General features: G+C 48.7%; 1 protein-coding gene and 1 long non-coding RNA gene across 2 annotated transcripts in view; one reads left to right on the forward strand and one right to left on the reverse strand.

Annotated features, from left to right (window-relative positions):
* Positions 1 to 22,832, forward strand: part of wb (wing blister) — a 399,222-nt gene that overhangs the window by 28,023 nt on the left and 348,367 nt on the right. The gene's annotated exons all lie outside the window — the stretch shown is intronic.
* The window catches only part of LOC142771644 (uncharacterized), a 65,238-nt gene that overhangs the window by 2,341 nt on the left and 40,065 nt on the right, over positions 1 to 22,832 (reverse strand). The window contains exon 2 of the long non-coding RNA XR_012886041.1: positions 454 to 574. This is a non-coding gene — a long non-coding RNA (uncharacterized LOC142771644). The remainder of the gene's footprint in view (positions 1 to 453; positions 575 to 22,832) is intronic.

The raw sequence follows: 22,832 nt of genomic DNA on the forward strand, positions 1-22,832 counted from the left end.
TCCCACATATCAATCAATCGATCAACTTCTCGACATACCAGAACCCCAAGATGACCAACACGATAACCCCTGTCAGATGTGGCCTGGATGCATTCTTGCCAAATCAAGCCTGTACTACTACGCACGCGTACTGAAGCGCAATTAAGTTAATCTTGCTAAAGTCCAGTTGCACGTCAAGTGATCATAGCCTGTTGAGGTGTAAAAAGATTCGCTTTCGGTTTGGATCTAAGCGACAGTGCCCCAGCTGGTTACATGGGAGCTGGAGACACGTTCTTTGGACGTCCAAGGACGTCAAGTTGAGGTGCCAAGAGTGGACGTTCTTTGGACGTCCATTCTTGGGACCTCAACTGTCGCGTGTGACGAGTTGATGTCGATCCGGTTGAACGAATCGTTTAGGAAAGCACAGGAACTCGTGCAAGTGAATGTTGGGGGCGTCACGTGGACGCGGCTCACCTCGTGGGCGGCTAGTTCTCCGATGGGCTCGGGCGCCTGCAGCGCCGCTAGGGTGGTCCCCGAGGTGCTGGGCAGCACGACCAGGGCATGCGCGGTTGCGCCACCCTCCGCTGGGGCGCCACTGTATCGGAGGAGAGAGAAAGAACAGCAGAGGTTAACGCTCAGCCAGCGCAGTCGTGGAGCGCTTATAGTTGACGTACAGTCATGCGCGTCGAGTGTACAGTTGAGTATGTAAAGTATCATCAAGTATGTAAAGCATCATCAAGGATTCTTCACAAGGGTGAGCGGATGGCACACACTTCAGCGCCCTTCCCCTCAGAATGGTTGAGTACGAAAAAAAAAAAGCGTCTGCATAAAAACAAAGTTGAAAATGCAACCGATGACGTTCGGCTCATCACCACCCACAACTTTCGTCCTTAGCTTTTCGATGGTAAAGGTCACAAATAAAGGTTCTAAATGTTCCCTGACACCAAGTGCCTGGCCAACACTATCACCCATGCATGGCCTTAATTTTGCTCTTACAACACTGTGTTTGACGGGCCTGACTGACTGATTAAAGGGGTGGGGTGCGGAATCACCCCCTTGATTTTATGACCATTGATTACCTTGTGTAATATGATGCGCTCAGTGTGAGGGAGCTTTGCGAACCTTCAGGGGAGTCTCTCCCGTGCTTCCCAATGGGCGAACGCTTAACAAAAGCTTTATGACAGGCTGCAAACGGTTTCTACGCTACCGGGTTAACGTACTGTAGCTTATACACTGCTCATACAAAACACTTCGGGGGGGGGGGGGGGGCATTTCGCTTTTGCGGCTTCATTGCAACACCGTACTTCCGTGTTCCCAACACGATGTCCCTTGTGGAAGGGGGGGGGGGGGCGTTAACGTTATAGTCCGAGCGACCGTTGCTCTCTATAGATCGACCATTCGTGTGGTTGCGTTTCAGAGGCGTCTCACTAACAATAAAAGAAAAAAAAGGGGCAAAGAAATGAAAAGATCTGAGTGTAGCGTTTGGGGTTAAAAGATGCCTTCCCCGATTATGGTTCCTGTTAAGGCAGACGCATTAATCTCTCTACCAGGCCTGAGAACTAACACTAATTAGTGGGGGTTGGATGCTGTGTAACAAGTCACTTCCAGATTAATGATCCAGTTCGCCGAGGTCGTATTTTTTTTTTTTCATCTTGGCCCGCTCGTTCGCGAAAGTGGCCCCGTAGTATACACGCTCGTTGCTTGTCCTAACCATTTATAACCTGTTGCGTAAGCTGTATAAGTAGTTAGTTGATTTGCAGCTTTAAAATTGTTCGCGCATCTGTGAAGCACGCGTGCGTGCGATTCTGGCAGATCGTGTTTTTTTTTGCTTGTTCCTGGATTTATGACTGAATGCAGTTTTTTTAACAACTTATGGAACGTACGTAACGACGCACTTAGGGTTAGCGGTCGAAAGTTGAGTTCCCTTGCTGACACTGATTGAAAAATCACCGCGGTAGGAAGGAACGACGTTTCTTAGGTTTTACGAAGGCATGTTTTAAAATCGATTGTGGTATTGAAAATACTGTTGCGCGTAGTCAAGTGTCACAGAAGGCGAACGCCTTCTGTTATTGAGATGCAAAAGTGTCAACGACACCCTTTACGCCGCTGTGGCTGCGGTTTTTCTCAATAATCTCCCTAACAAATTGTACGGTTCACTCTGATGCAACAGCAGAGCAGAGAAGCGCACTCCTTTGGAGCCGTGTGAACACGCCTTCATCTGAGGAGCCATTTGTGAAGAGATGCAGTTATACTCTCCTGAAAGATGACCGCAGTTGCCCTTGCTTCCCAGAATATGGGCATCTGCGCGAATGAAATTCCGTCGTGTTGGACACTAGCGGAGCAAGCGCACTCCCGTTCGAATAGTCAGGAAACCTCTCCAACATGGGAGTGACTTGTGAAGGACAACAGTTACTTCCTTAGAAGGGCGTAAAAAAAAGCACTGTGCAGAGTACTTTTGATACCCTTTGGAAGAAGGTGTCTTCATTTATGTAAGTAACGCCTTTTCTGGAGTCTTCGTGGAGTAAAAGAGCGCTCCGACATGGAAGTCGCTTGTGATGGTCAACGGTTTCTCCCTCATGATTCTTGTAAAAAAAAAAAAAAAGCAATATGCAGGGTGCTTTTGAACTTCACGTCACGCACCCCCTTTCAGACGGTTGAACTTCACGTCACGCACCCCTTTCAGACCTCTTACGCTCCTCACGTCCCTGAACCTACACGCCCCTCCCTGTCTCCACATTTCTTTTTCCTTCAATTATTTCGCCTGCTCTCTCTCTCCAGCTGTTTGTCTTTACGGCGAGCCTGAAGATGGCAATCAGTTGTCTTGAGTTTTTTTGTGTGTTTTTATAATACCGCGCGCACGGCGTCTGCAACCCCCTCTGTCGGTTGGGCGGCGCGGCCCGGGCAACGTTGTATGCCTCGGACGACCGCGTTCGTTCGTCATCACTTACCCCCCCCCCCCCCCCATTTTTCGCTTATTTTATTCTTACAGTCCCAATCACTTCATCTCTGCCTTTGCCTCCCGTTGAACTTCCTGCTTATATTTATACCCTCTCTTTTTCTCTCTCTCTCTCTCTCACATCTTCCCCGAATCTCAGCACAGGCTTCTATCTCTACTCCCCTCTTTTACTCTTTCTCTACGCCTCCTCGCCTATTTTTACTCTTCTAATACACCTTTTGCGAATTTCCTCGCAGACTTCTATTTCTGCTCCCCTTTCTACCCTTCCTCTCCACCTTCACCCCCTCTTTTTTGTACTTATACACCTGCTGCAAATCTCAGTAAACGCTAATAATCTTTTTTTCTCTATCGCTTCCCCCCCTCCCGCACCGCGCGTTGGACTTTCCATACAACTGCTACAAACCTCACCGCTGGCTAATTTATCTCTCTATCTCTACTCCTCTTCACCCTCACTGTGCTCCCCCTCTCCACCCGACATTCATGCACCTCCTGTTGTTCGTCTGAGTGTCCTCTCCCCCTCCGGACTTCACTGTCGCAGCATTTTTCTCACCGTGCCCGCTTGCCGAGCGCGGTCCCCATTGCCTAATCAATCTTCCGCCAAGGGACGCATTGGCGGAGCAGGTGCATATGCACGGGATTCTGCCCGCTCACTGCCATTGGCCCCGTGTGCACCCGGGGCCGCCAGCGTCTATTTTGCCAGATATGCGAGAGATAAGAAGGCGTATAAATTTTCTGCTCCTTCGCAGCGGGGGGGGGGGGGGAGAACGGCGCTGTTTCCTTCTCGTTTATCCATATTTCTTTAACCCCTTACCCCCTCGTATATCGCCTGGGGCCTCGCGCTCCGATATGTCAGGCTCCTCTGAGATCACCGCCGGCGTCAAACATCTCTGAGGTCAGCGTTATTCTTTGTTTTTCTTTAAGCTCTTCGCTTAGTTTCGGAATCCGTTCGTTCGCTTTAGTAAAAGATGTGAATTGCAAGATATGAATATCGCTTGGAGAGCTTAAATAAGGATCGCTTAAGAGACTGAGATGGAACCTCCTGGTACACCTTCAGGTCGTTGCCTGGCGAGTGGCATCTAAAACGTGTCGGCCATGACGTCAAACGTTGCTTAAAGATGCCCCTGTCACTTTTTTTATGGAATTTTCACCTCCTTCGTGTGGTCTTCTACAGAACTGGGGTTTTTTTTCGCTGTACACTTTGAAATTTCGCCATGTTGTCAAATCTTGTGATGATGATATTTGAGGCCAATGAGAGAGGATGTAGCAGCTCTCTGGGTCAATCAGTGTGGACGAATGCCGGGAATCGAAAATGCTAAGAATGTCTACAACCCCTCATTTGTGGTACAGTCAAAGAAATTGGACGAAGTGGTTAAGACTATTACGTCGTGTCTTTTATGCAGCTATGACGATGGGAGCGTTACGTGCAGTGATTATGATAAGTAATGTATGTGTTTTTAAAATATACCTAACAATCCGCCGGTGGGGTAGATCAACTCAAAGCAAGATTTCGATTCCACGAGCTATTTCGTCCTACTGCGCACAAGAGATGTGTACCTCGCGCACTTTGAAGCTCATTCAGTGGCATTCGCTCAACTTCTCAAAAGTGACTAATGGTACAGCCAAGTGGCTGTTTGAAAACGCCCCGATTGTTTTTGAAAGTAACTAATTCAAGAGCTTCAAAGCTCCACAACCAGACTAATCAGCTATGCGACTCATGTTCCTCCCTCGTAATGTATACTGGCCCGCTTATTTCAGTAGTAATGCTCGGTTGACATTTCGATCAATTTTTCGAGGAGCCTCCAGAGTGAGCTTCAAACAACCATGCGAGTGTACCAGGCGTTTATCGTTAGCCAACGTGCGCGCGGGCAGCGGCGAATGATGAATCGTCAAAATAAGCCCGCGCGGTGAAGAGAAAACTTGTGATAAATGACCGCATTCGCGACAGAACGAACTACAAGACGAGCGAACGCTAGGCTGCCGACTCGTTCGATTCAGTCGGGCGCCATTTTTTTTTTCTGTTTATTCGAAGCGCCAAACTGGCGGCCGCTCGGGGGTCTCTCACGTATGCCGATAAGCGGCGGCGTTGCCGGCGACGTGGATAGATGAAAGAAAGCTCCACCGTCGCGGCTAGAGTGTCTCGATGGCAGCGCCCCAGGAGGGGGGTGGCGAACTAGCGCATCGAGGCGCTCTAGTCGCATGCGCAGCGACCTCAGCCGGCGACCATGGCGGCTACATCTAGTACACTACCATGGCGACTGTGAGGTCGCCATGGTAGTGTACTAGATGTAGCCTCGGCGAACCGGACGTTCCGTTTCCGTTCTACCTTCCTGACGCGCGCGCACGTCTCTGAACGTGCGCACGGCATGCTACGTCAACACCGCGGTGTTTTCTCAGGTTGACGCTAGGGGAGAAATGCGGCGCTGTGGTCGGCGACAACCGTACTTGTAAAACTAAACCCAAACTTGAGAAGTACACTGCTCTTGAAACCGGATGTCTACGGATGCGACCGGGGCAATAATGTTGTATCGCCTGGTTGAAGTTGTGAGATATTCGAATATTTCAGTGGCGCGAGCAGCGAGCGACACGATCGGTCAAGTACTTCCGGTTCTCCAGTTACTTCCGGTTTTTTTTTAATGCTGAATGTTCAATGTGTTTTAAAAACAAAAATGTTACGAAATGGATCGTACTGGTTCAAGTTGAAATTGTTACTAGATATTATGACATACGAGCATGAGTTTGCCTACTATAAGAATCTGTTAACTGCCATGATTATTAATGAAGATCAATTGAATGAGCTTGGCTTCGTACTTTGCTGTTGGGTATTATACGCATCTTTTCCCGGAAATTCTTGGTATCCCGACTCTGCTTCTCTAACCCCAACGGTATGGTATTATGTTGGGTTCAGGGGGTTCGACACCCTCCTCTCCCGAGGGGGGGGGGGCACCCTTTTCGAGTGGAACTCCTTTGAAATCTTTCTGCCAAACAACATATATCTGAATGGCTTGACAGTGAAGTATTGAGCGTTCAAAATTTGCTTAATGCCCTTTTGTTTTTGTTTTTTATAGCGTCTACCGATGTTCAATATCGCTCAACTGTGCGAGAGTACTGAAATCGCAACTGCCGCTCTATCGATTTCTGAGAAGACTCAATCGAACAATGCAATTATGCGATTTGGGAACCCATGTTCATTAATGAATTCGATTTCGAGACAGGATTTTGTTTACTTTTTTATGAGTAAAAAAATACGCTGATGTAACTGTAAACATCGTCTTTTATGTCGCGTGTTCTTTTTCCTAACCAAATCCGCGCTCCCCTAAGCAACATGTCGTACCAACTAACCTAACAACTGACCATATCGGTGTCCTCCGCTTGCGATTTTCCTGGATTTATACGCTCCAGGTATCGGTATACTTAACTGCGTAAAAGTATGACCTCTGAGATAACCTAACATCACGCATGAAATCGATTCGAGGCTCGGAGGCTACTCTGCGCGGCCCTCGAAGTCTGCGGCATGCAAAGACGACGAGCGGCGCGACGGCACGGAGGTAATCGGTCGCAGAGAGAGAAAGAGAGAGAGAGAGAGGGGGGACACCTCGCTCGGCTTTGATTCTCGGCAGAAGTCGTGCCGCGGGAGATCGAGTCGTCTGATGGCGAACGCTGATACGCGCGGCCATCGCCGCCGTTTATTATTTTTTTTTTTTTGCCATGAGTCCGCGCTTATGATGGGTCTCTTTCCTCTGGAGAAGTCGCGGCACGTATACCAACGCCATCTCCGCCAGCCGAAGACGAAAGGAAGTAATAATAATAAAAAAAAGAAATACGTCTCCTTCCTTGAGTTACGTCGCGCAGAAAAAAAAAAAAGAATTGGCACCGGCCGCCTGCCGGATCGTCCGCAGTAAAATGTGCGCTAGATACGGGCGCCTGTCTTCGGGCGTTTGGTCTGGTACGCATGCGTCATATCCGTCTGTGGAGTCCTTGTAGGCGCAGCGCGAGGTCACGTGACTAAGCAGCGACGCACGCATGCGCGTGTGGAGACACAGTGTGGCGCTGTAACTAGAGCACCTGTAGCTCCAGACAAGACGAATATGAGACAGCGAGAAGTCCACCGCACAACTGATGTAATTGCCTAAACAATCATAGGCCTGCAGTGGGCCAAGATTGATTATGTAAGATCGATTAGGCAATCACTACCGATCGATACGTTAGTCCTGCAAAGGCCGAAGATATTGGTGAGGGAATAGACGGATAACCAATAGACCGGTTACCAATGCAGTCTGCTATTTATCACATGAAAATATTCAATACTCAGATGAAAAATGAAACAAAGATGCGGTTGTCACCTTTCATTAGAGATTGTCACTTGAATCTCGAAAGTGCGAAATGAGAGAATTCGTTTATTTGTGTGCATGTACGACATTACCTTTATTGCACCCCGTCCTTAAAAGTTCTATAGCAGGTTCTACCATGTTCAGCAGTCCCTCTAGCAGGTTCTACCGTGTTCAGCAGCCCACATAACAGGCCCACATAACAGGTTCTATTGCAGGTTCTATCTTGTTCAGCAGTCCACCTAAGAGGTGCTATAGCAGGTTCTACCGTGTTCAGCTGTCCACCTAAGAGGTGCTATAGCAGGTTCTACCGTGTTTAGCAGTCCACCTAAGAGGTGCTGCAGCAGGTTCTACCGTGTTCAGCATTCCCCCTTACAGGTGCTATAGCAGGTTCCACCGTGTTCAACAGTCCACCTAACAGGTGCTATAGCAGGTTCCACCGTGTTCAACAGTCCACCTAACAGGTGCTATAGCAGGTTCTGCCGTGTTCAGCAGTCCAACCCAACACCTCGACGTTCAACGCAGCGTTCATGCAGTACGACGTTAGTTTCTCTTTTGGGGTTCGAATGTCACAGTGGTTGTGGTGCTCGGCTGGTATCCCGAAGGTCGAGGGGTCGATTCCGGCCGCAGCGATATATATATAGTTATTAAAGAAAACGAAATTAACCATGCTGAACTGTACGATCAGACGCTCAATGACCGCGGGGTGGCACATTTTGCTACGCGCCGACTGACCTGTGTTTGCATTCGCACGCCGCCTTTTTCGCGGAGCCACTTCCGTGTTTACCCGCCGCCACGACTTTTATAGTTCGAAAAGTCCGCTTGCTCGTCCGGGTAAGTTTAGCCACCCCCCTCCCCCCTCCCTTACAGGTTCAATTTATATATTCCTTTACGTCCCCGCAGGTTGTCAAGGTCGGCTTAACCTAAAGGCACGAAAGCTGTGCGGAGTGACGAATCGTAGTTGTCAGTTGCACGTTTTTCTTCTCTTTGTTTTCCCCCCTTCTTCTCCTTAGTAGCAAGTGCTGTTTCTATTTCCGTGATGACATTAAAGAAAAGAATGCCCCGGTTTTTGGCGCTGCCACTTCTTCGTAGTTTTGTCCAGGAAAAAATACAATCGACTGCGACGAGAAAGCGGATGGCTTTGGCCTTCGGGTCGCTTTAGGCAAATGCGTGAAAACCTGCTTGACCTTTTCTTAAGAAAACTGCTTTCGAGTGGTCAGAGGCAGGTTATCTGTGAGGTCAATCCAAATGGGCATGCTTAAGACAAGAAAGTGGGGAGGGGAAAGGCATTTAAATAGCAGTGGGGGTCCATATCGTCTTCGAACGTTCGTAGAACTACCTGCAATGTCATGGCTAATCTTTTTGGATAGGCGGGTTATTGGATCTATAACTGATTGCCCCACACTATCACTTCCTGCTGATGGTGGTAAATGAACATCGACAAACATTCTAAAGGGTGCCGAGTTCAGTCCACTAGAGTTTCTTTACATCCATTGCTTTCAAAGGAAGCCGTGTAAGTGATATACAGTGAGCCATATGTAGTAAGTCTGGAATCCACTACCCTCGCCTTACGGCGTGGGTTATATGTCTTTGGCAGACGAGTCGGACCGACCATTCAAGAGTTCGAACGACCGCCCCTAAACTCATCCTGTCTGTCTGCCTAGTTGTTCGATGAAGTCTTGCTGGAAGCTGATTTTACCTGCAGACAAGGCCTTTTCCACCTGCCTATAAAACGTCTCGAATTTTCGACCCGGTACAATAACTTCGCTCCCAGGATTCGCCCTTCATGAGTACTCATTTCGCGTTCTTCGCTCACTACCACCTGGGGAACCACAGTGCTTATATATATATATATATATATATATATATATATATATATATATATATATATATATATATATATATATATATATATATATATATATAAGCGCCATACGCCTACGCCACTGCCTGGCTGGTTGCCCGTTTCTCTACGTTCGAGTCGCTTAAATGCGGGCGACAGGGCCGCTGGGGCATGATGACCATCGGAAGCAGCAGAGACGGCTCCTGGCTGCTATTTCCAACGAGCAGCGTCGTTTCACGAGCACTCACCGAGAGGATTCCCAGCGACTCGCAATACGTAAAAAAAAAAAGAAACGCGATAAAATAAGCGAGGCAACAAACAAACCAAACAGAATTGAGGGGGGGGGGGGAAAGCATTTGAAAGAGAAAAAAAAAACATCCAGGGAAGTACAGGGGAGGAGGGGGGGCACGACTACGAAGGTAGCTCTCGTCGGGGGCCAGTTGAATTAATGTCGGGCCTTCTCAGCCCCCTCTCCTTCTCACCCCCAATCTTCTCAGTTCGAACACTCCTCTTCCTCCTCCGCGCACACACTTCCACGTCGTCGAACGTGCGTCGAGGGATCGGTCGAAGAAGAAGATAGAGCGGGAAGCGACGCTTCGGCCGCTGTGTCCGGTCAACGTGCAGGAGGCAGCAGTCCAGGCAGTGGATGGTGGCAGCGGTGGTGTTGGTGCAGGCAGGGAGGGAGCGAAGTGAAGGGGGGGAGCACCTTTTATCGGGCGCTCGTAAAAACGCCCAGCGGGCAGGTAGGCAGGCTCTTGGCAGCCGTGCACCATCGCTCCTTGTCCTCTTCTTCTTCTTCAACTTATTTCTCTCCTTCTCTGTCCATAGGCACGATGGCCAGCTCTGGTGGGGGCTCGAAGCATTGGGTTGTGCTGCACAGGGGGGGGGGGGGGGAGTCGGTTGGATGGGCATAGATGCGTTAAGAGGCTCCTCGCTTCTCCTTACCCTCCTTCACTAGCGTTAGTCGAGGACGTCTCCCCCGCCCTCCTTCCCAATATCTCCCCTCTCCCATATCCCCGTGAGCGCACGCACAAGCATAACGCCACTGCTGTCTTCTAGTCTCTCCGAGGGCCAGTGACCGCAAGCAAAGTGCGTGCGCACAAGTGTTCGTAATATACGCACGCACGCAGGGACGGACGCGTGAGGGGGGCCCTACCTAGCCAAACTGCGTAGTAGGCAAGCCAAGCCGAAGAAGTCAGCGGGAGTCCAGCTGCCTCTTCGGCGCCCATCACCTTGTGCATTCGTTGTCTCTCGCCTCGGCTAGCTTGCTTGCTCTTCGTCGTCGCTGCAGCCACGTTTTCTTTCTTTTCTCTTTTCAAAAGCTCCCCGTCCTCTGTCTCGTCTAAAACCGTCGTGTCCGTTGGACCTGGGGAATGCTTCGTCTGAAGGGTACAGCAGCAGTCAGGTGATAGAGGTGCCACTAGTCGCTTCCTATCCCTCGCTTCGTCGAATGTTTTTACCTCGACTCAGCGCCCATATTTGTCGTTCTTTTCTTTTGTTTTTTTACAAGAATATGCGTATTTCGTAGTTTCTTTCGTTCCTTCCAGACTGTCAATTGCCGTGCACCTCTCTCCAAAGCCGCCTCGCTCGTGCGTTAGGTGGCGCTAGTGGTTATCTTCGCTTAAAGCCTCATGATCCTCGCTTGCTTAACTTCCCTCGCCTTTCTATTCGTACCCCCTTTCCACCTTAAGGGTGGAATCTCTTTTGCTAGTGTGTTTCTGCCTCATCGCCCCTGCTCGAGACTCCGCGTAGCACGGTCTTTGGCTGCCCGCCGTGGACAAGGCAGCAGCAGCCTCTCGCAGTACTTGTGCCCCGTGGCAAAAACTCCGGGCGTAAATTGTCGCCTGCGTTTCTTCTTGGACTTTGTTCTCGTCTTCACCCTACAGACGAGTTATTTTCCGTTCTGCTTGCTTCTCCTCCAGTGACCACGGCCAGTCTGTTTGCATGTCTCTGAGGGGAGACAAAAAACTAAGCGACACAAAAACTAAACCCGGAACAAAAACGAAAGAAACACATGATTTAAGCGCCGCGAGAGGATAGGCATGCTTTAGTCGCGCGTAAGAAGCGTTCAACCGTTTTTTTTTTTTGTGTGTGTGTGTGTGTGTGTGTGTGTGTGTGTGTGTGTGTGTGTGTGTGTTTTGTTCTTTTCGACAGCCAGAAGTTATTGCTCGCCGCCAACTGTGGTTGTGCTAGGGTTGTGTGGACGCTGCTTGTCCCGTTCATTAACTATTTGAATCGCGCTTTCTGTCTGGATAACTGCGACAATTGCAACTGCCCGGTTGTGAAGAGGTGTGGTTCTTTCTGGTTAATTAATTGTCGTCCTGCTGCAGTTAATATCTCGCTACATCTGAACGCGAATGTGGGAGCTTTCTCATTCTAACACTTTAGAAGCGTGTCTTTTTTTTTGTTTCGTCGTTTTGACAAACAGTTTGAAAAAAAAAAAACATTTACAAGCAACGAGTGTTTCAACCTCGGAGTGTACTTGTTTAACCGGAATTTCGTATATGTATGTCGTTGCCTGTGTTGTGTATGACGACGGGGTTATTCATAATCACCGAGCTGTGATGTTATATAATCTGCAACGTGAGAATCGCCGAAGCGCCGACTAGTGCGGCCAGCGTAATTATTCACGGTGGAATCAAGATTTCTTGTCGATTGGGCTTGCAGTATTTTGGCAGAATATATGCCTAGGGTTTGAATTTGAAAATTACAATGCTGTAACCCCCCCCCCCCCCAGTGCCATATAATGCGTTGGCCTTGTAAGGTGTCTCTTCCCACGTACGGTGCTCACCGTGTACGTTGGCCCTATATGGATTCCCCATATATGGCACCGACCATATGTGGTGCAGACCTTATATGGTGGTCGTACATGCTGCCCCTATATATGGTGGTTTTATATGGTACCCCTGACATATAAGCGTGCACAACATTGATGGGATATTAGGAGCGCGAATTCTCACTTTGTGCAGCAAAAAAAAAAAAATCATGGCGCAGTTTCGAATTATCAGAATGGATTGTGCGTCACGTTTCTTCACTACAGATTTTTTCAGCTTAGGAGACGGAACCAGTCCGTATAGTAAAACGCACCTACCGGAAGTGAGCGGGTGTGGTAAACAGGAAACGGATGTTGTGCGTGAGGTTCTCAGAAGAAAATGAAGAGGTTGGGGAGCGTGTGCATATCGGAAGGAGGAAGAAGTTCATTAGTGCGCGCTTTACTTCGGTCGCATAATTAAGAGTAGTGGTTAATTACTTCGCAAGCACGAGGAGTCGTGCAGCGAAGAATGAATACACGCGTACAGGCGCGTGTGCGTATTGGTGCACACACTCGCGCAAACGTACATTAAAAGTACAGATATGCTCGGTGTGGTCATCGCACGCTGCAGGTTGTACGTTCAAGCGACCTATATCGCGTCCTCCGAAACGTAATATTCGAGCGCTTTGCCGATCTGCATGGAATGTCACGTCCACATACTACTGATTTTAGGTACTTCTTGCATCTGTAACGAATGGTCACTTTATGTACCTTTGTTCATGAACAAGAGATGCTGCTAGATTTCGCTTTATTATAACGGTCTCTTCCGACAAAAGTGGTCAGTCAATCAATCAATCAACTAGTTAATCAAACGATCAATCAACCAGTCACATGTTATCAACGTTTGACATTGCCGTTGAGTAGCAGCTTCTTGGTTCTTTTCGAATACGAATGTGCGGCTGATTATGTACGTTCTGTTCCATAGAGTTTCCCACAATACTTACTAGAGGGAACTTTGGCGCTAGTGTCTATGGGAGATGCAACGAACGGCGCTTCAACGAGCATGGGAATGATGGGTAGTACACACATTTGTCTGATCTTCGTACTTCTGACCCGCCTTTGGCTCCGTGTGTGTTCATGTGGCTTAGAGCTTTTTTCTCGCAAAACAAAAATCAGCAAATGTTCAGCAATTGCGCTTCACCACCCTATTTTTTTCGACTTACTTTTCCAAATTGGGTCAGGAAGTTCAAAAGGGTTGAATCTTTCTTTCAAAACAAAACCGAAACACAGCAATAAACGAAGCCGCAAGTATGATTCGCCACCCACAAGTACGAAGACTAGGCAAATGTGCGTACTACCCATCATTCCCATGGTCGCTGAACGATCGCAGTGCCAGAGTGCCCTCTGGTTAATTTTGAGAAACTCTATGTTCTGTTCAACAGCCTTAAACTACAGCATTCAAGAACGTTGACTACAGTCATCGTCATCGAGTTTCCCGATCTGTCCGTTCTTCAGACACAAGAAACTGTGCATCGTCGTTATTAGATGGCAAGCGCTTTTCCTACTTAAGTCTTAAAGGTGATTTTTTGGCCTTAACTGTCTTTTGCGCCAATAAACACAACATATCATCGTCATCTCCTCCAGGTCACGGAAACGCGAAATCGACACGCCCGACAAAAATCGCTTTCGAGGCTTGACAGGTCGCAAACTCGACACGCTATAATACTTTCAAACTAGCCGTCTGTCCGTAGAAGAAACGCAGCGTTACACTTATACTTTCCGAGTACACTTAAGAGTACAAAAAAGAGGCTAAAGTTTCCCACGTCCGGAATCCCTCTGACCGACTAACCGAGTCGCAGAGCCCGAATTCCGTCGACATTGGATACGACACGCCGTTCTTCGGACACAATGAACCGTACACGAAACGACTGCTATTATTCGACCCAGCCGCTGGGTGGCGTCGGGTGTCGCCGAATTCCGTGGACACACCGCCACTTACTCGGCGGTGGTCTCCCTTCCATTGGCGGTACGCACACTGTCATCGAAAACTCCGCAGCCAAGGTCCACAGTCCTCCCCTGGTACAACTCCCCCTCCCGATACCTTCGATTCACTCATTCGACACTATGTGTTGAGAAAGCTTGGGAAAGGGGGGTCGTTGAGAATGCATAGTGGGAGGGGGGTGGGGGTCGAGAAAGCTTGGGGGAGGGGGGTTATTGAGAATGCATGGTGGGAGGGGGGATGGGGGCGACACCACGTTCCTAGCCACCCTCCAATACCTTGGATTCACTCATTCGAAACTTGGTCAAGAGCTTTGCGCGGAAGGGTATAGAGCTAGCATTTAGAAATCTTTGGCGAGAGCAGGGGGGGGGGGGGCGTATAACGGATAGTGGGGAGTGAAGGGGGGGTGTATGGGGCCGCCAAAATTGTCGCCACGTTACACCGCGGCGGGTCGCGCCGCTCTGACTCGGCTCGTTGGTTCCCGAGAATGCGCAGGCGCGCGATCGAAGTGTGCAACGCCCGTGCTACCGTCATGCCCACCTTTTCTCGTTGTAAAGAAGGGGGCGAGATCGTGTTTGTATTTGTACGTTTCTCGGTGTACGGGCTCATTTCTCTGTCTGTGTACAGAGTACACCCACTCGCGTCCTCAAGTCTCGCTTGCCTTTTTTTTATTATTATTATTTCCGGGGCTAGTTTCTTCCTCCTTGCTTTCTCTATATCGTTCTTTTTTAACCACCGCCCCGATTCGTGGCCTTCTAGAAAGACTGAGTAGCAGAGATAGAAAAAAGAAAAAGGGTTTCGGGGCCGTAAAGGGCTGCCTGCTTTGTTGCCTTTGTCGATGACAGTGTGTCGGAAGTGTACTATTGAACCTCAAGTGCGGTGGTGCGTGTGTTTTACCTTGTGTTCGACTGTATACCTGGCCGCTTTTTTTTTTCCTGGAGGCGGCTCAGACCTCGACAACGCAGGGTCGAATCCCCCACGTGCGTTGCACCCCCTCCGTCCGACTTTGGAAAGGGGGCGACCCGCTCTCGACGCCGGAGGTATCCAAAATGAATAGGAACGTTGCAATATAAGGGGGTACAGGAAGTTGGAGGCTGCGTTTATTATATATTATTTATCGATGAAGCGAGCAATGAGAAGTATGATTTCGACCACGCGGGAGAGTGTGGTGTATAAGTTATGGCGCCACGTGCGGGGCGGTCTGCGAGGTCTGGTATGCGGGAGTGAAGAATGCGAGCTGCCACAACTCCCCTCCTGTTAAGGAAAGAAGAAATAAAGAAAACACCCTCGAAGACGGTATTTACCGTTTGCCAAAGAACGAAGCTGAGAGGAATTGGATAGCACGAGGTGTACCATTGTCGACCACCTCCTTCGATATTAGGTAGCGGGGTCGGAGTCATTCAGTTGGAAGATTTCGAAACTAGACACCTTTCTGCCTGTCCCACGACGAAATCTTGTGTCTCGTAGCTCAAATTCGCGCTTTTTTTTCCGCCTAGGGGGACAAACCGGATTGTTATGTCGGACCATTACGTCTCGTCGTATTGAAGTAATATTTACATGCTTTTCTTTTTTACTGTTTTCAAGCGTGGTGTGGTTGTTGACTTGTGTCTTTACGTAAGCAAGCGCACTCCCAACAGGGCCGGGTCGTAGCCAGGGGTTGGCGCAGCCCGGGCCTGTCCAACCGAAATGTTTTTCGCCGTGGCATAGAGAGCAGAAAATGACCATTTCAAGAAGCCCCCCTCCCCATCCAACCCCCCGAAAAAAATTTCCGGCGGCGTCCCGGTTTCCTAATAGCACGTGTTTGCACTGCGTTTCGATTGTGAGGGCTACAGTGGGAGGGAGTTTAGGATGGTATGGACCGCGGTTTAACTTCACTTACATCCACACCCCCACACCCCTTCCCACGCCTACTAACGAAAAAACTTACGCGTACCTGTGGGTTTCTGGGTAGTCTCTGGGTGGTGTTTGATTATTTCTTTAAACAACGTATCCCCGTTCCGCTGTGGTACAAAGTTCTCAAGTTGACTTCCATGTGCATAATCTTGATTCACTGATGTCGCAACTGATATGCAATGAAGTGCCGTACTTGGACCATCTTCTCAAACTTCGAAAAGTAAAGCGGGAAATGTTTTGTTTATTCACGACAAGCACACCGTAGCCACACTGTGGCGACACAACGACGTAATTTCGCTTCGCAGGAGCAACGCGGTTGGGAAAACGAATCGACTGCGGTGCTTTCGCGTGGCAATTGCCGAGGTCGGCTTCAAGGGAAGAGTTATACGCGAAGGAGTCGGTGTCTGATAACGCGAAGTGCAAGGAGCTCGTGAGAAGCAGCAAGCCTCGTAGTGACGTCGTAAAGCCGATAACTATCGACTTTATTGATTAGCAGAGAGAGAGCGAGATCGGCCGAGGATAGATGTGTATTGTGGATAGTGACGAGTTTACGTCTGGAGTGGGCTCACGAGAAGGAAAGTGAAATTGGAAATCTGTATGACTTCGCTTCTGTCGCGTACATTGAACTTAGATACCTATAGGCGGACGAAGCCCAAGGTGAAGTTAATGGCTCGGCCGGTGTGTCGACGCACAAACTGGACGTGACTAACGCGAAGATTGGTTGGGTAGTGAGAACAAGACCTTGGACGCGCGTTGCTGACGACATGTCAATGAACTCGTGAGTCATCCGTCGACACGCTCAGACCTGTCCACGAGTTCCAAGCGATTAATCTTATGGTGACTTCAAATGGAGTCTTCCATCGGGGACTCGCTTCGATATAATCCAAGTGAGTGTTCTAAAAGTGCGAATTGTGAAAGTACGAACTGCACGCACTTGTTAGCAGTGGCTTAACAATATCTTCACTTCATCTCAATTCATGTATTGTCTATAGAGTTGCTATAGCTGAGCGAGTTTTGTTTCGTTTCGCCCATCTGTAAAGAGACTCGATGTCACTTGGTCATGGATGCCAGCCTTTCTTCAAATAGTTCTGCAAACGTTCACGTGACTCGAGTGCAACTCGCTCAGTTCCTCAGAAGGAAGTCGCAGTGACTTGTAGATCAACGGTTGTAAACGCTGACGCAGCCGCACTGGCTCTCGGGGAGGTTCCTGTGGCACGTACCGTTTCGACTAAGTGTCTGAGCTCACTCAGTTCACTCACTCATGCACCACCCACTCGCTTCACTCACTCATACATCAAACACGTTTCACTCACTCACGCATAACTCACTCAGTTCACTCTCACTTATTACTCACTCAGTTGAATCACTCATTGATACATCACTCACTCAGTTCAATCACTCATTGATACATCACTCACTCAGTTCAATCACTCATTGGTACATCACTCACTCATTGATACATCACTCACTCATGTATCACTCACTCGCTCATCACTCACTCACGCGTAACTCACTCGTTTCACTCACTCACGCATAACTCACTCAGTTAGCTCTCATTTATTACTCACTCATGCATCACTCACTCAGTTCAATCAATCACTGATGCATCACTCACTCAGCCATGCGTCACTCACTCATGCACCGCTCATCACTCGCTTAGTACACTCTCACTTATCCCTTACTCAGATCACTCACTCATGCATCACTCGCTCAGTACACTAAATTACTGATACATCACCCACTCACGCATAACTCACTAAGTTCATTCTCACTTATTCCTCGCTCAGTTCATTCACTCACTTATGTTTCACTCACTATCACAGTGTGTCGGGTTGCATAGAAGGTTCCGGGAAGATAGCGGCGAAGGCTTCTCAAAAAATAAAGAAGTAACTAAACGAATGTATGTCATCTACTGCCGCACAGAACTTGGGACAGTCAAGATGGGCGTGTGTTTGTACGTAGCGCGCTGCTTAGTGCGTATATCCACGGGCAGCTGCTGCAGTGTTCGCGTTAAACAAACGTTCCCGTCTGAGCATGCGTAACTCCCCTTCCGTGTGTGCGAAGACTTATCGCTCTCTTTCACACACACACGCGCTCTGCCACACACGCAATACATACACAGACAAGCGAGCACTGCCTCCAACCGGACTGTCGCCGTCGCCCTCTTTTGTCGTCTGTGATTGGCGGCTGCGCTGCAGCACTCTGTATTCTAGCGCCCGTGTCTCCGCGCGTCTCAACGCTGACGTGTCTTCCTGGCTCGTGACGTAGGCGTGTAACCTACTATGTGGCGGCGTCTCCGGTCGAGACAGCAGGGATGAATGTGTTGCGCAAGCTGGGGCAGCGCCTGTGGCGCGACCCTCCTGCTCCCGCCAACTATATTTATTTATTTATTTTATTTATTTACAGTACCTTACAGAGCCCTCGAGGGGCATTGTGTAAGGGGGGCGGTACAGATAATATGTTAGAAAAATACATATACGTAACATCTACACATACATGGGCAAATAATGAATATAATAGAAAATGCAGTTCTACTTATGAACATGTAAGCAAAATACAAACTAGAAAAGTGAGTTGCAGTATGTGAAGGTGAAATACAAAAATAACTATTATGACAGTAACTACAACCTAGCAATAGTGCAAAAACATCGGCAACAGTCCTATAAACACTGATGATTACGAACACTGATGGTGGTATACCTACCAACCCCGCATGACGCCCTTCGTATAATTTAGCGTGTGCAACAAAAGTGTTGAAACTTTGAGTCTCAATGTGTCATTCGATTCTTTTCTTCCGCACCTGTAAAGGCTGTTCCCTTGTGCCTTCGGCTATTTTGTTCCCGCGAGCGCGAACCGCGTTCGTGCCAAATTGTACGCGGTTGCCCTCGAAATTGGCGAGGTTTAAGATTATCATCTGAACGCAATGAACCACCGTGAATGCAGGCCACTTGACGGTCCTGACGACCACAGAGGTCACTGGAGGCGGCACACCTTCATTTGCTGGAGGAAGAAAGAAAGAAAGAAAGAAAGAAAGAAAGAAAGAAAGAAAGAAAGAAAGAAAGAAAGAAAGAAAGAAAGAAAAAAGCCCATCTGTTGAACTTTCACAGGCCTTAGGTTGATTAAATCCCTTTTCCTTCAACGAAATTGCGTGACTATTACAACTCCATCGTTACTCGAAAGTTAAACGGAGGGCTGGCGCGGCCATGGCATTTCGGTTTGGTTAAAATAAAAAAAAAGATAAGAAAAGAAAACGCAGACCCGCGCGAGGTTTATTTAGTTGGTCGCAAAGACTTGCAGATGCAGCCGGTATCAAGTTGCATACGTCAACGACTGCACTATACAGTGTATAATGGCGAAGCGATGTGGCAAAGTGTCCGTTTGAAAGTCAGCCTTAAAGCTTACGTGGTACACATAGGTAGACCTGAGGCAACGATGTCTAGCTGCCAAGCACGATGTCGCAGGTTCGATTAGCTCGTGCCGGAGAGAGCATATTTCGTTGCGGGCACAGCGCAATCGGTCTTGCAGTTTTAACGTTCGACTCTCTCATGTGTTTGGTCCATTTGCTTACAAACGTCCGACGGCTGTCCGCAATGCGTCGGACTGCTGATCAGGGCCCACGAAGGGTTCCAAACTGCGAGCCCCCGTGTTCAACTCCTACCTTGTTTCTAAATAAACGCTTCGCAAGGACTCACGCGCGAACCAGCCAGCAAGATCGATCTGGTTCGCGTCTACCATAATCATGTGGTGGTTTTGGGACGTAAAACCCCACATATCAATCAATCAGTCAATCAAATCAAGATCGATCTAGTTCGTGTCCGCAGTACACTGCGCGAGTGTCTCGCGCTTCGACAAGGACAGCGTCGAGCTGTGGAGAGAAGGAGGCGGAACTCAGTGGCAAGGAGGAATGTGAAATGAAGGAGGAGAGTGGGAGACATGGGGAGAGGAGGGGATAGAGATGGTGAGAGAGAGACACTAGTGAGCGGGCTTCGGCCCTCGGAGGCCCGTCGGTGTCCGCTCAGTCTTTTTGATTGGAAAAGTGGCCCGGGTCCGCGCCGTCTCAACGCCTTGTACCCCCGCATGAACAATGGAGGCGTGGAGGCTCTCGGCGATTGGCTTCGACCTCGGGCGGCCGCCGCTCTCGAAGTCGCCTCCGCTCGTAGTTACGTGCAGCAAACCGATCGCCCAAGACGAAAGCCTTGGAACAGATCTCTCCGCGAACCGTATAAGGGTTTCGAACTTCCCGCCTGTCGCTGTTGTTTCTGTGCAAATGACGGCGAAGCTGGCTCCAACTAGGGTAACGCGAGGAACCTTACCGGCGCTGGAGTGTCGCCTACATTTCTTGTAAATATACCCACGTGACTCCTTTATCCGTAAATTTCGGTGGAGGGGTGCGGACTTACCTTGGCGAAAGGACTGAAAACGGTTCGATTTATCGGGCATTTCGAATTAGACGTCGTTTCGAACTTGCTATTTAGAATTTTAAATTACATTTGGAATTAAAGTCTTACTTTACGTCTCATGCTCCTCTCGTACTGTCGAACTGTTGCACATAAGAACTGACCGTTTTACTTATCTTTTTTTTTGTAGCATCGAAGCCTGTCCTGAGGCAATCGTATCACCTTGGTAAAAGAAAGCTGATCGAAGTAAGCGATATCTATCATGTACAGAGCTCGGTTTCGACAATATCGGTGCTATAAAATATAATTTGTAACCTATGGCAGTTAAGGGCTTAAACATAAATCTTTTTCGGGGAGTTCAACCAAGTTTTACGTACGTTCCGGCGTGTGCTTATATGTGTGCCTGTAATGCATACATGCCAAATTGAATATCGAAATGCGAAATTTGGGAGTGGCGTTGGTGGTGAAACAGCTTTTTCGAACCTTAGCTATACGCCTACCGTAACAAGCGAAGTGTTCTTTCGGAATCCGTTATTGTTACTTCCTAGTTAGAAGGAAGCACCCATCTTCCGCTAATCCGATGAGACGAAAGGCTATAGATTGCTTCAAGTTACCAGGCCGGTAAGTTAGAATAAATAAATAAATAACGACGCTCCGAAATGCAGCGGTCCTTTGTCCTTCGGGTGCTCAAGCGTCGATGGGGCATTGCAAGGCAGCCAATTGCTCCGCAGTCATCATCTTGCCGGATTCGCAGCCTTCTCTTTCTCTCTTTTCGTCTGACTCACTGAAGGAGGAAGTGGCGCGGCTAAGTCGTTGCATCCCCCCTTCCCCACCCCGAAGCATTCACTGCACGCAATTACCAAGGAGGGGCACAACCTGCAAGGCGGTACTGACTCCGGATCACTGGAGCTGCCCTGCAACGAACAGGGCAATCTGCGCTCTGCATGGCCGGTCCATTGTTCGCGCTGCGTCGCTTTTTTTGTGTGTGTTTGCCTGCGCCATCGTTCGGCGCAGGCTGTAAGCTGCGAGCGCGTTTCTCGAGTGGTATAGTAGATCGGCTTCTCCTCCCCGCCCGACACACTGCGCCCGATCCTCGGTTTTCTATGCGCTCTTCTTCGGATAATTGGGATATTGTAAGACCAGTACAAGCTGTGCACCGATGCTCCGCCGGTAGTATATAGTTCAGTGTATATAGTCCAGTTGAGGACTTTAGTTTTGTATGATAGCTAGTGTGACTTCGGTAAATCCACGATCATAACCGCCTCCCCCTACCCCCCACACTTCTCCAATCTACAGACTCCGCGTCTCTTCGCCAGTTTCCTGTGCATTCCTCGGAACTAACTCGTATTTTATGACCAGTATTATGCAAGCAGTACATCGATATCCCGCTGGTGGAAGTGAAGCACAAAATCAGTGAAATCTGTTGCCGAAGGAGTTGGGGTCGTGTAGTTGCGTGGCGATTATACTACAGCCTCCGACACGCTGCGTCCCGTCATTAGTTTTCTATCACACCTCCGTCTTCCACAAAGATAGATAGATAGATAGATAGATAGATAGATAGATAGATAGATAGATAGATAGATAGATAGATAGATAGATAGATAGATATATAGATAGATAAACGATGGAGGGGAAGGGGTGAAGAATGCGAAGAACTCGACGAGCGTAAAGAGAGATGATTCCTACAAGACTCTTTCACCGTATACCTTTGCTCCATCGCCCAATATTTTTTTGGAGGGGGGGGGGGGGAGGGGTATCTTCCTACAGTACTGACTATATTCAGCGGTAGGCATGACAGGACCGAGCTGCACAGAGCCAAGGGACAGGGAACGAGGATTCATTCATTGGGTGTAACCGAGAAGAATAGGGGGGGAGGGGGGAGGGGTACGAAGGCGAAATCCATATAATTCGATGCTTCCCAGACCCCGCAGTTGTTGGCGGGCACCACAATGAGTTTGCATCAGCTGGCCAGCAGCCGGTCAGCTTGCGTGATGTGACCCGATGAAGCAGCGGCACTGTATAGTCGTCGACAGTTTCTTTTTCGCTTTCTTTTTTTTTCTCCCCCAGAGTCGGGCGTTGTTCTCTCTGGTTGTCGTGTGAGGAGTATAGTATAGGTCTCTCGAAGCAAGCCCGCCATTGTCTCTACCTGTCACCCGTCGGAAATGTCGACGAAAAAAAAATAAGAATAAAAGCATAAGTAAAATGTACCACTCGACGACCGTCAGACTGCGCATGCGCTGATTTCACACAGTGTACGAGTAGGCCAGGCTCTGCCACTCAAGCCACCAATTGGCTTTGGCAGGCCTAGTCACATGTACTGTTTTATTTGAAGACATAAAAGGTATTATTATTATTATTATTATTATTATTATTATTATTATTATTATTATTATTATTATTATTATTATTATTATTTGTGGCCCGATTACTGCCTTCCTGTGAGAACGATCCGTGAAATGCTTTGTACTCCGCGGTCCATTCACGAAGCGCTACGCCGATTCTTATCAGTCGAACTTAATCGAGGTAAAAGCCTGGACGGCTCATCAAATTCAAAGAAGTGACCGGAAACATCGCAGTGCCAACACGAGTCGATCGCCACGTGGTTACGCCACTCTGTGGCGTCGTTGTCGTTTCACAGGTAGCAAAAACTCCTGGCATCGTACGTCAAACTCGTGATGTCATTGTGAT

Source organism: Rhipicephalus microplus, chromosome 9, assembly GCF_043290135.1.
Source record: "Rhipicephalus microplus isolate Deutch F79 chromosome 9, USDA_Rmic, whole genome shotgun sequence".
NCBI classification, from domain to species: Eukaryota; Metazoa; Arthropoda; class Arachnida; order Ixodida; family Ixodidae; genus Rhipicephalus; species Rhipicephalus microplus.